The sequence below is a fragment of the Dendropsophus ebraccatus genome, unplaced genomic scaffold (genome assembly GCF_027789765.1).
Source record: "Dendropsophus ebraccatus isolate aDenEbr1 unplaced genomic scaffold, aDenEbr1.pat pat_scaffold_1409_ctg1, whole genome shotgun sequence".
NCBI lineage: Eukaryota > Metazoa > Chordata > Amphibia > Anura > Hylidae > Dendropsophus > Dendropsophus ebraccatus.
The window spans coordinates 30,052-42,554 of NW_027208829.1; positions in this window are offsets into that span (position 1 = coordinate 30,052).

The window sequence follows — 12,503 nt, forward strand, 5'->3', positions numbered from 1 at the left end:
TTGGCTTACATGTGATGGCCAAAAGTTCTGAGAATGACACAAATCTTCTATTTTCCCATGATCCCCTGCCCTCTGGTTTTTCTGTGTGTTTCTGGTTTTTCTGGAGTTTGGCAGGGCACCCCTTGTGTTTAAATACCAAATTCTCATAGGACACAACAGTGTTTACCAAATTTACCCATTCGGATAACGGGGGCGATCTAGGGTCCATCCACTTGAGTGCAATAGCCTTCCTGGCCATGAACAATGCTTCCTTTAGACAGATCAGCTGATGATGAGTCCATACTTCATCATCCAGAATACCAAGGAAGCATCCTTTGGGCTCTAACTCAAGTGGGCATTGCATAACACTACTTAGTAGTTTAATCACATCCTCCCAGAAAGATCGTATGAAGGGACAGTCCCACATCATATGTCTAAAGTCAGAGTGGGGGTGGTGACATCTATGGCACTCTGGTGAAGGATGTCTTCCCATCTTATGTAACCGAACCGGTGTTAAATATCACTGATGGAAAATAAAAAGTTTATTATTGATCGCAGGTGACACATACAGATGGGAGGACAACGCTTCCTTACAGTCATCATCCGACAAGGATGGGATCCATGCTTTCCACTTATCCAGCACGGGGAGTCGGGCAGCTTTTATTACTGCATCCAATAAATACGTATAAAGAGTAGAAATTATTCCACGAGGGCCCTGAGACTTAAAGATACCTATTAAAGGGTACTTAGACATGGGGCGTTTAGGGATATCAAACTGTGCAGTAACAGCATGACGAAGCTGTAGGTACTTATAAAAACACTGTCTAGGAAGGTCATATTTCTCCTGCAGTTGTTGGAAAGTACGAAACCCTCCATCTGCATAGACATCGGTTAAAAAGCTAACTCCGGGCGGAGCGAGCTGCCGATGGAGCCGGACGTGTGAGGCGAGAGCTCCCGCTCCACACAGTATAAGCAGAGACCCTAACATTCCCAGCACCACCGTTTATGGGGAAATTACAGAAAAAACCCTCCCTGACCACCCGGACGACACCCTCCACCCGGCTGCGGTCCTCCACGCTTGACCGGTACCTGCTTAAAGATCCCGGGACTTCTCCTCTCCCCGTCGGGCGGCCCGGTCATCAGCCGCCGAGGAGATCGAGTCGGGCAGGCTCCAGATCTCTCAGCCTCCCGTCCAAGTCCCCACCGAACTCTCTGGGGTCTGAATCGGAGGCGGAGCCAGTGACATTACCGGTGGGTGACTCCATCCAGCCCCCGGCGCAGTATACAGCCCGTCTGCCAGCGCCATCTTGCCACGAGGCACAGCCCGCTACGCAGTCTCTGCCTGCTACCACTTTCTGTCTCCCGTCCGCCTCACCACCAGACGCCCCGGTGCCTGCAACGGAGACAGCAGCCACGGTCTCCCCGCCGGGTGAGCATACACAGCCCCCAGCACAGCAGACAGCCCAGCCGTCAGCGCCATCTTGCCACAGAGCGCGGCCTGCCGCGTGGTCCTGGCCTCCCTCCCCCGCCATCCCGGTGACCCGGTTATAGAGGAGGACATGGATATTACCTTCCAGCATCCCACTAATCCCGGTGGGGTCACGCAGCACAGTGGGACATTCTGCATAGGGGCTGTAATATCCCCTAGCCCTCCATTAACCCCTGCACAACTGTTTGTCCCACACCCCATGGACATGGCTGCAGCTCCTAAACCCCAGAGGGGGGGGGGGGGGAATCATCATCCTGCCCCTGTGTCTGACTGGATGCAGCAAGATCCTGCCTCCTCTAACACAGCCTGCTCCAGCGTCCTTTATCATTGCCAGGATCTGGTTCCAATGCTGGTGACTCTGACTCTGATTCATGTATGCTAGGGGAGGGCTCCCAAGCCATAGTACGCACCTTGCTTGCCCAACTACCCTCTAAGAATGACTTCTTCTCCTTACTCACTGAAGTTAAGGAAGCTTGCAGGGCAGAAATCTCTGCAGTACGAAAAGATATTCAACACATGACTAACCGAGTGGATTCCCTGGAAGAGGAACATGACTCCACTCGTTCCTATATTGCTCAACTACAACAAACGGTCACCTCACAATCTTCAGCCTTAAGTGAGATGCAACGTCATATAGAGGACCTTGATAATCGTGGTCGCCGCAACAACATACGGGTGCGGGGTCTCCCTGAAGCCACACATGATGAGGACCTCCATGAAACTCTTGAAGCTATTTTTAATAACATTCTGGGTGAACCCTTCTTTCACCATATTAGGTTGGATAGAGCTCACAGAGCCTTAAGGCCGAAATCTACTTCTGGCACTCCTCGGGACGTTATTTGTTGTGTACACGATTTTGCCCTAAAAGAACGGATTATGTCTAAAGCAAGGAACCTCAGGAACTTCGACTTTGATGGCGCCCCGATCCAGCTCTTCCCCGACCTTTCGTGGATTACCTTGCAGAAAAGGCGCCTTCTACGCCCATTGCTGTCAGTGCTTAAGGATCACCAGGTGGCTTATAGGTGGAATTTCCCATTTGCTCTGAATGCTCGTAAAGACGGACGCTCTGCAGTTCTTAGAGATATTGCTGACCTACCCAGTTTCTGCGAGACTCTAGAAATCCCTGCACTGCATATTACTGACTGGACGGTGGCTCCTCCACCTCCGCCGCCTCCTCCAGTCTGGCAACAGGTTTCCCAGAAGAGACGCCGAAAGGGCCCGCAAGGACCATCGCCTGCATCCTCCTCGAGATCCTCACCTCGTCCTCCAACCTGAGCCGTGGACTCCTGTGATGGCTGATGTTCTGACAATAACTTGTTTCCCCAACATTAGCTAGGGTTCTCTTTTCTACTATCTTTATAGTTATGTCTTGCTACACTTTCTCTATATACTCTCACTTATTTTACTCTACATATTACTGTGTGGACCAGTCTCTTGTTCTGGTCTTTGCCTATGTTCTCTCTCATCTTGACTCTGTCCTGCCTCTTCCTCCCCCTGCGGGACTCAATTTCTGTATTTGAAGCTCAGATTGATCTGCATATTATGTGTGTTGATCTGCCTCTCCCAGTTCGTAGTCCTCACCCATACTACGGTAGCATGGGTTTACGGCCATGTGCCACAGTGCTAACTTATGTCTCTTTGTGTAGTTTGTTTTGTCCATGTCTTCCCCCCTCCTTCCCCTCCCCTCTTTCCACAGTTTGTCTCCTGGTTCTTTTAGATCGAGCATGGGTGAGCTGTCATGGACTCGGCCGGTGTGGAACGGTGACCATACCGAACTAAGTGAGTATATACATTCTATAGGTTCTCTTCTTATTTGCCCTAATGGTTAAGTGTATTTCTCTTAATGTTAATGGCCTCAATTCTGATGTCAAAAGAAGTCTGGCACTGAGAGAATTGAGATCATTACAGGCTGATGTAGCGTTTCTTCAGGAGACGCATTTTGATACATCTGCTACCTTCCGGTTTGCCCGTCACTCCTTCCCCCAAGCCTACTCGTCCTCTTCGGGTCATAAGCGTGCTGGTGTCGCCATACTCATCTCCCGTCATTGCCCCCTGCAGGTTACTTCGTCCTACTCAGATCCTGGGGAGCGGTTTGTCATAGTGGAGGGTTCTTTACAGGGTAACCCACTTATCTTATGTAATGTCTACGCGTCCAATTCCTCCCAAATTCCTTTTCTCCGTAGGGTCCTCAAGCGTTTGGCAGCGTATCCAGCTGCGCCCCGAATTTTGGGGGGAGATTTTAACCTTCTCTTTTCAGGCACTCTAGATAGGACAGTCGGCCGCCGGACAACCCCTGGCTCCTAGCTTGTTACGATTCTCCACCGAGTTTCGCAAACTTATCCGCCAATACCAACTCTATGATTTATGGCGTATTGGACACCCTACAGAGAAAATGTTTACATTCTATTCCCACCCACACAAACCGCACACCCATATAGACTATTTATTTGGCAATATCCCCACGGTCCGCCTCCTACGGGACACTACTATCGAACAGATCTCCTGGTCTGACCATGGCCCGATCACAGCCTCGCTGGCTTCGCTAACCACTCCTATACGTCAATGCCACTGGCGTCTTAATGAGTCGCTATTGAAACACCAGGTTACGAGAGATTCTATCAAAGAATGTATCTCTAGATATTTCCTAGAAAATGAGGGAACAGTAGACTTTCGTTCCCTGTTGTGGGAGGCCTCACAAGGCTGTGATTCGAGGGCATTGCATTTCCATAAGCTCCAAACAAAAACTGGACAACTTAGCCAGAATTGTTGAGACTAAAGCTAATATCCGTAAATTGGAACAACAATTGGCTATCCAGGCAACCTCGGGGGTCCTGCGCAGACTGGTAGCCGCCAGAGCCCAGCTTAAGGACTTGCTACTACACAAAGTGGAGCGCTCGCTGCTGTATTCTAGGCAGCGCTTCTATGAAAAAGGAAACAAGGCTCACACGCTTCTGGCCCGGATGCTTAGAGATCGGGTGGCGGCACAGTCTCCACAGGCCCTGAAGGACCATTTAGGTACTACTAAATTTCACCCCAAGGACATAGCCTCGATCTTTCTTAAGTACTTCTCTTGGCTGTATTCTCTTCCCTGGTCCCTACCCTTGGACCCGGGGGCTCGCACCCGGAAACTGAGGAACTTCCTGGAGTCCTGTAATCTGCCCACTTTAACTGCGGAGGCCTTGGAGTCCCTGAATGCCCCCATCTCGGCTGAGGAACTTCAGGAGGTTCTTAAATTCTTGCCGGCTGGAAAGTCCCCAGGTCCCGATGGTTTTACTTATCTCTACTATAAAACTTTTGCTCTTGAACTTTCTCCTAAGCTACTTGATCTCTTCAACTCTTTTCTCACCGGGGAGGCTGTTCCCTCTTCCATGCTCCACTCTTTTATCACCTCATTCCTAAACCTCATGAGGACCCGCTTGAGTGCTCAAACTATAGGCCGATAGCGCTGCTTAATGCAGACCTTAAACTTTTCACCACAATATTGGCCAATGGCTTGGGCTTCTGGCTACCCTCCCTAATAGACAAGGATCAGGTTGGCTTTGTTCTGGGGCGGCAGGGAGGTGACAACACCAGAAGGGCTATAGATATTATAGACGCAGTGAATAAACAATCAGACCAGGCTCTCTTACTTAGTTTGGATGCTGAAAAAGCTTTCGACCGCCTGGGTTGGCCTTTCCTATTTGAAACACTGAGGACTTATGGGGTGTCGGGCCCTTTTTTGACAGCGATTGGGAGTCTTTATTCCAATCCCACTGCGGCTATAAAACTGCCTCACCAGTTATAGGAGCGATATACCCCGCACAATGGCACCCGCCAGGGCTGTCCGCTGTCTCCCCTGCTTTTTGTCATGTGCATTGAGCCCCTGGCGGCGGCCATTAGGTTGAACCCGGACATTAGGGGGGGTAAACATCCGAGGTCGAGAGTTCAAAAGTCATGCCCTTTGCGGACGATGTCCTCCTCACCCTTTCAGAGCCCCTTACTTCCCTGCCAAACCTGCAAGGTCTCCTGACTGCTTTGGGGAGTTATCGGGGTATAAGGTAAATGCCACAAAAACTGAAGCAATGGCCCTAAACGTCCCGGACAAGTTCAAAGCCCACCTCAAGACTACTTTCAATTATAAAGTGGACCACGGACCATATCAAATATTTGGGGATCCGCCTCACACCTACATACCCATCGCTATATATTGCCAACTTTGTCCCTCTATTTCGGGAAATCAGGGCGCTGCTATCCAAGTGGAAATCGCATTATATTTCCCTTTTGGGCCGCATCGCCTCGGTCAAAATTACCATATTGCCAAAAATCCTGTATTATTTGGAGACACTCCCTGTGAGGGTCCCAGTGAAAGAAATTAAGTCTATTCAAACTGCTATATTCCGATTCATATGGGGGGGAAAGAGGCACAGGATCCCCAAATCGGTGATGATGAGTGGGAAGTCTCGGGGTGGTATGGCGACACCAAATCTGCTGCATTACTATTGGGCGGCCCATCTCCGTCATATCCCTTGCTGGGCGATGCACCACGCCTATAAAAAATGGACCCAGATTGAAAAAACTCTGGCTAGCTCCCTTTCACCCTAATTCTTACTTATGGAGTTCTTCCCCCCCGGCCTGGCGGCAGGCCCCCTGTTAGGGCCGATCCTGTTTACAAAACAGATCTGGTCTTCCTGCACAGACAAATTTAAGTTATATTCTAAGAATTCCCCATTGACCTCCTTTCTCCTGACCCATCGTTCACTGCCAGCTTGGACTCCCACGTGGGAGAGAAGGGATTGTTCCAGTTTGCGGACGTGGGTGGACCCCTTGACGCGCACCACTACTGCCCTTTCATAGACTCTCAGATAGATCTCACCTTCCTAGGACTGAGCTCTTCACGCACACTTGTCTACAACATTTTATGATGTCCGCCATGGGACCACCACAGTCTCTAAACCTACGGCCTTGAGCAACTATACAGGGCGGGCACCTCTACAAAGGGCCTGATCTCTGATATTTACAAAATTTTAAGTACTGAAGGCAGGGAGGATGCGGTCAGGCATAAATATATGGATACGTGGGAAAAGAACATTATCTAAGTCCATTTCCCCTGAATCATGGAAATTATCTGGAGTAGAGCAGCCAAGTCCTCGATATGCACCACCTATAGGGAGGTACACTATAAGCTTCTAATGCACTGGTACCACACCCCTGAATTACTAACAGGCTCAATGGTCGATCTCCCCACTCTGTTGGAGGTGCCAGAGTGCCATTGGCTCTCTCTTTCACATTTTCTGGTCCTGTCCAGGCATCCGTGGATACTGGTCGACCGTCCACACTCTCCTCAGTGATCTCCTGGGCGTCCAGATCCCGTTAGACCCTATGGCTTACCTGCTCAACCTCACTCCTAAGACTTTAGGGAAAAAGCTCACTAAGTTGGCGCTTCAGGTCTTGACTGCTACTAAGACCCTGATCGCCCGAAATTGGAAAAAAACTGCGTCACCTTCAACCTCTGAGCTTGTTTCCAGGGTGAAGGAGATGAGGTCTCTGGAACGTCTAACGGCGTCTCTGAATAATACGCTCCCCATGTTTGATTCTGTGTGGTCACGATGGGACGCCTATTGTTTGAGATCTGGTTATTCATGTTGACTGTAAACCCGACAGTCTCACCTCCATGCTACTTATCTACTCTTCACCCCCCCCCCCCCCTCCCCGTTCCCCCTCCTTCCCTATGTGTCTACTCCTATGTCCTTGTCATGTGTGGCTAGTGTTTCCTTAGGCTGAAGGTTCCAGCTTAAACTGTTAAACTTCAATTTGGTTCGCTATTGATTCCTCAAAATGATGCCTGTGTTCTAACCTGTGAAACTGCTCACGATATGTTGTCTTCCTGCACTGAACACCTTCCATATGCTCTTACTTTTACATCCTTTCATGCTGAGTTCCTTTTACTTCCTCTGTATTGTCGAGGAAAATTGCATTGTTGTTTTTTGTTTTGTTTTGTGTTGTCCATTTGGTTTCTCTGTTATTATAATGGAAAACTACTTAATAAAAATTACAATTTAAAAAAAAAAAAAAGCTAACTCCATACTCTAATCCAGAATGTCGGGTCTAGATTAGGGCCCAGATGGGTCAAAGAGGGGTCATACCAAATCGGCATATCTAACATCAAATCCGTATACTGGTAGATCCGTTTTTTTTTTCAAACTGTTTTATTTTTGGTTTTTCACATTTTTAAATTTCACAACAATAAAGCAACGACAAATACAAAGAGTCTTGGAATCAAAATGATCATTCTTCATTACAATCAGAAGGGCTTCTATATAATTCAGTGTTCAGTGTTTCTCAGACATACCAAAGTAAGAAGGCTACAAAACGCCTTCACCTCTAATAGCATAGAAGAGCGTAGTCCCAGAAACGATCTTGGCATGGTGGTAGGTAGCCTATACACTATCCAGACTCCAATCTATATAACTATAGAGACGTACCATAACCGAGAACCAAGAATGAAGCCCGTGCATGTAGGCACAGACACTAACAAAGAAGGGACACTAGACATGACAACATAGACCATAGACAGGATACAATAGGGAAAAGAGAAGCCAGAAAGAAAGAAGGGGGGGGGAATAAGAAAAAGGAAAGTGGGGCCTCTCATCCTGTTGGTTCTGGTAGGTCGTGGGTCAAGTCCCACTGATTCCATATGAGTCAAAATTTATCTACAACCGAGGTGTTGAGGGCTGAAAGGTATTCCATGCGCCTGACATCCGCTATTCGATTCATTAGTTGCTCCCCGGATGGGGGGGGCCGGGGATTTCCAATTAGCTGCTATTAGGCACTTAGCTGCCGTAAGTATATGCAACAACAATTTAGCTGGATTTTTCCTCATATTTTTTGGAGGTAAGTTGAGCAGATAAGCTCCCGCTTCCAGTGGAATATCCACCGAGAGAACTGAGCGTATAGGATCCTTTACCATTCGGCAATAATCTTGCAGCGAGGGACAATCCCAGAATATGTGGGAACAAGGTTCCCCCCCACCCTGAGAGCAACGCCAACAATGGTCAGGGACCTGTGGGAAGATACGATGCAATAAGCTTGGAGTATGGTACCAAAAATGTATAATTTTGTATTGATTCTCCTTAAATGGCACACAGGACGAGGATTTTGCTGCTTTTGACCAGATAATTTGCCAGGTCTCTATAGGAAGCGTTTCTACCTAGGTAGGTTTCCCATTTAGTCATGTAACCATGTTGGGCATCGGGTGAATCTAGAGGGGGCGCTAAGAAACTATAAATGTCGGAGATTAATCCCTGGTGGACACCGCACATTTGCAAAGCCATTCAAAGGGCGTGGGTTTAGAGGCCGATTCAGAGCCATATAAGGTTTCCACCCATTGGGCTATAACTTCATAGAAGGGATGAGCTGGGATGGTAATTATACCTTTCTTGCAACTTATGGAAGGGCAGAAGTTTCCTCTGAAACACATCCACCACATCAGCTAGGTGAAATAATTTTGCATTTTGCCATGGTCTTATCATGCTTTCTGGTATAGCTGGATTGTAGAGAATGGGAATCAGGGAAGTAGGAAACGATTGTAAAGGAAATAGCTTAGTAGCTGCGGTCCAGATATCTCTAGTTAGTTTCATAGGGCCCAACAGTGAGATACATCTTCTTACACCCTGTGGGCACCAAATCAGGACCCCCTGGATGAATTGGAGCAATCCATAGTTTTTCTATTTCAAACCACCGAGAAAACGCTTGGAGAGCCGTCCAAGACGGAATCCTGCGAAGGTGGGAAGCAAATAATAACGATACAGATCGGGCCACCCCATGCCACCCTAGAGATCCGGACAGCATCACCGAAGCCGGTATTCTATGTCGCCCTTTGTTCCATATGAACCTAAAAAATTTGGATTGGAGGTCTTTGAAGGCCGAATTTGGGGATAGGTATGGAAGAGTTTCTAGGAGGTAGAGAATTTTAGGGAGAATCGACATTTTTATCGCCGTTATTTGGCCAATGAGGGAAAGAGGGAGAGTAGCCCATCTGGTTAGTAAACCGGAGATTTTCTTAAACAGGGGTAGGAAATTATGTTTATATAAAGTCGTATATGAGGCAGTGACATTAGTGCCCAAGTATCTAAGTGATGTAGTCCTCCATGTGTAAGGGTAGGAGGCCTTGAGGGAGTCTAATACATTCTTTGGGAGGTTAAGCGAAAGGGCCTCCGTTTTCGTTTGATTAATTTTATATCCTGAAAGCCTTCCGTACTCCGTACAAGTATTTTATGAAGGTTGGGGAGGGACGTACAAGGATTCCGCAGTGACAACAAAATGTCGTCTGCAAAAAGTGACAATTTAAACTCTCTATCTTAAACCCGTATACCCTGAACATCCGGGCAAAGACGAATCCGAGCTGCTAGAGGTTCTATACATAAAATAAAAAGTAAAGGCGAAAGGGGGCACCCCTGCCGAGTCCCATTACTGATTGCTAATCTAGCGGAGGTTGCATGTAGAAGACGCACCCTTACTCCTGGGTCAGAATACAGGGCCTGTATAGCTACCAAAAACGATCCACTTATACTGAAGGCTTTTAAAGTGGCCTGAAGAAAGGGCCAGCCTAATCTGTCAAAGGCCTTTTCTGCATCTAATCCCAGGAGAAGGCCTGAAGCACTAGTTTTGTTAATAACTTCGATTAGGGTCAATGGTGCGCCTCGTATTGTCACCTGCTTGACGCAGTAAATGATACTATATCCGTGCACACTATTGGGTGCAATTAGAACTCCAGTATAATATTATATAATATTAATTGCACACCCGGAAACAGTAATCTTGCTTGTTTCTTATTTCATATTTTATTCCAATATGTATACACACAAGTTGGCTCCGTGACTGAACACATGCATTTTTATATCACAATTCATCCATAGAACATATACCATAACGGACGTTTCGGTCTAATATGACCTTTTTCAACTGGTATCTGCAGAGTTAATATAAATACAAGTAAGTGTATATTGTATTGGAACAATTATGCATTAATCATGTCCTTATTAAATAGTGAACCATAATCTTGGTTCAGAGACAATATAATAATAAACATTGTATGTTTTAAGTTAAAGTGGCAATGTTAGAGTATCCACATATGATCACATTATTTCAATGTATACATGATATAATCACTAATAAGGTACTCTGTGTAACAAGGGACCCAAACAACGGTTTGTTATACTCCACACTTTGGGGGGGGGTGGAAATGGAAAAAAATGCCTGAAAAGGTAAGACATGAAATAGAGATAAATCTCCCATGTGTAACCCAAAAAAAGGAAAACAAGCCAATAGAGAGAGAGATCAGGAGTCCCAATGTAGAATAGATCTTGTCTTACCATGTGTCTAGATGTAACCAGCGCGGCCGGAGCGGTCATTTCGGCGTGGCTGCCGGGTTTATATAGCGAAATGAAGCGGTCACGTGACCGAGATCGCGATCACATGACCGAGATCGCGGTCACGTGTTCCGTGACGTCTAAGCGTCACCAGTCAGCGCTAAGCGTGCGTCATGGTGACGCGGTGCGTTTCCACTCTGCGTGTCAGCAAAAATGCTGACATGCGCATTAGTGCTGTGTTGACTGAATGTTAGGCTAAAAGTATAAGTGTACTGTTAAACATGTCTGTAAAAGAACTATGCTGCTCAATGTCTCTGTCCTAATCTTAACTCTTATCAGAATATGAAAAATATACATGTAGGGGTATAGACATAACTATAAATATAAGAAATGGTATGTAAAAAATAGAAAAAAATAGAAATAAACATTTTTAAACAAAAAAATGAAAATTAAAAAATAAAATCAAGAGAAAATACCTAATAAAAAGAATAAAGATGTAGTAAAGAAAAGGACCTAATGTTCTGTCCTCCATGACTATGTGTAATCCTGTCATATGAACTGTGTGGTATATATGTATGATGTTATATAGTAAATATTGTATACATTGTAAGGAAAAGAAGAAAAAGAAGGAAAAAGAAGGAAAAAAGGGGAGAAAAAAGAAAGGAAATGTTGAAATGTTGAGGGATGGGTAAAAGGGTATTTTTGCATCTAATAGTCGACTTATGTTTTGTAAGACGTTCTTCACTTTCTGGGTCGTTTCACCTACGTAGGCTAGGCCACAAGGGCATTTCAGTAGGTAAACAACAAAACTCGAATTACATGTAAAATAACCCCTGATGGGTATTTTTTTCCCGGTCTGTGGGTGCATCACATATTCGCCTTTTATTACTGAAGAACAATTACTGCAAGATAAACATGGAAAAGTTCCATTTTTCTGTGGTCTTAACGTCATTTGTGTTTTGCATGGGGCCAGTGTACCAATGTCTGCCCTTACAATCTGATCTCGTATATTACGGGTACGTTTATAGCATGTCAATGGAAGTGATTTAAATTCCTCTATTTGTGGGAAATTGGTGTGAAGAATATGCCAATATTTTTTCGTGGCTTTTTGTATCATGGGCATTAGTGGATGATACGTTGTAACACAAGCTACCTCTCATTGGTGTTCTCTTTGGATCTAGGTGTCTTGTTCAATTCTATTCTCTCCTTAGTCAGCATGTCTTGGGGGTATACCACGCTGTCTAAACTTCATGAATCATTTCGTCAAGTCTTTTTTCAAGTGTCACTGAAAGTAAGTGTGAGTATAACAAACCGTTGTTTGGGTCCCCTTGTTACAAGAGTACCTTATTAGGATTATATCATGGTATACATTGAAATAATGTGATCATATGTGGATACTCTACATTGCCACTTTAACTTAAGACATACGATGTTTATTATTATATTGTCTCTGAACCAAGATTATGTTCCCTATTTAATAAGGACATGATTAATGCATAATTGTTCCAATACAATATACACTTACTTGTATATATATTTAACTCTGCAGATACCAGTTGAAAAAGGTCATATTAGACCGAAACGTCCGTTATGGATATGTTCTATGGATGATTGTGATATAAAAGCATGTGTTCAGTCACGGAGCCAACTTGTGTGTATACATATTGGAATAAAATATGAAATAAGAA